The 1,644-nt window shown below is 50.3% G+C and overlaps 1 long non-coding RNA gene across 1 annotated transcript; it reads right to left on the reverse strand.

Annotated features, from left to right (window-relative positions):
• Positions 1-662: 662 nt before the first annotated feature.
• Positions 663-1,644, reverse strand: LOC119338040. The gene is made up of 2 exons (XR_005163756.1): positions 1,505-1,644; positions 663-1,424 (listed from the first exon to the last, which is right to left on the reverse strand). It is a non-coding gene; the product is annotated as an uncharacterized LOC119338040 (long non-coding RNA).

Raw genomic sequence — 1,644 nt, forward strand, 5'->3', positions numbered from 1 at the left:
CCATCTGACGCAAGCACTGCACATGTACAGACGTGAGGACACAATATTACCGTTGCACTAAACATTGCACCCACCTGCATGTATTTAAGGCCCATGCACCAGCCAGTCGTGGACAGAACAGATCGTTTTGCACGTTTTGCACTGACAAAAAAGGTTCCACCAATACAAAAGAGACGCAACCACACAGCGAGCCAGCACATCAAACATTTTTGAAAAACGCATGAGGCACGTCAAAGCAGGAAATATAGGAACAACAGCACTATGTCAATTTTACAGTTCAATAAAGTTGTGACATCCCTTATTGGGAAATGAAAATCACACGCCAAGGCTAAGACTAATAGCATGAATTAAAATTGCAGTACCATCCAGCCTGATTCAGTCTATATTCTCTCCCCCACTCTACATTCAGACTGCTGCACGAAATTCACTAAACTTTATTGAACTGTAAGGACCATTTTTATGACAAGGACCATTTTATGACAAGCCTGATTCAGTCTATATTCTCTCCCCCACTCTACATTCAGACTGCTGCACGAAATTCACTAAACTTCTGCAAATGGATTCCACCGAAGTATAGCTTTCCCTTTGCAATGTTTGAACACTAAGAAAAGTCACCATCCAACAGATAATCACCGAACAGAATAACATTGGCCAGAAAGAACTTAATCACGCAATTACGGTGCTTCTTATTACTAGCAATTCAAGCTCTTTTTGTCACTGAAAATTAACCAGGGACATACTACAGCAGTGGCACGGGTATTTTTTTGATGACCAACCACTGGTTAGGGCTTAAGCAAAACATCTACGAACTTGTTGGGAAGGGTTGATTCAGATTTCTGTTGTTTCCTCCAGTCTTTATCCAGAGCCCTACCCAAATTCACAAGTCTAATGAATATTTCAGTACTTGCTCGCACGACTGAGAACAGGAAAATGCACAATTGGCGTAAACGGCAGAAAATCAGTAGCTAGCTGCGCTTCCAGCCAACGCGGATGGTGGTGTTCCCCGAACCCGGCCCGTTTTGGGTTAAGGACTGCACGACCGAGCTCGAGACGACGGCCGGCGTATCGTCGCAGTCTCGCGCCGACGGCACGACCACGCCCCCAGAACTGAATGTCGTGCAGGAACCCGAAGAGCCACTGCGGCGGCTGGACTCGGCGGATGTGCGCGAGAAGACAGCAGGAGTCCCGCACCCGGGGTTTGCGGACGCCACATCTCCGCCACCAGCACTGAAGCTCTTGCAGGAAGCCCCGGAGGACTGGACATCAGCAAGCCCACCCCTCGATCCAACCGACGAATGTCCGGCGAGGGAGCTTCGACGGCCGAATCCGGCGAGACTATGGCCGAATCGGGCAAAGCGTCACCGCCCTCGCCCAAAACAAACGGCGGCTCGCACGCCTCTGAACCCGTTGCCGATGAGATCGTTCTGCAGCACCGGCGACCGGAACGAGCTAGTTAGATCTATATTTCAACCCAGAACAACTAAAGACAAGGGGGTTCACTCACCCAGAGTCCAACGCCGCCTCCGTCTTCGCTCTGAGATTCGCCATGAGCAGCGCCAGCCGGAACAGGAAGCGGCCCCGACGCTGGTGCTGTTCTTGCAGCTCACCTTGCTCTTCGCCCACCAAGACGGGGAAAGGAATTCG

The sequence above is a fragment of the Triticum dicoccoides genome, chromosome 7B (assembly GCF_002162155.2).
Source record: "Triticum dicoccoides isolate Atlit2015 ecotype Zavitan chromosome 7B, WEW_v2.0, whole genome shotgun sequence".
Lineage (NCBI taxonomy): Eukaryota > Viridiplantae > Streptophyta > Magnoliopsida > Poales > Poaceae > Triticum > Triticum dicoccoides.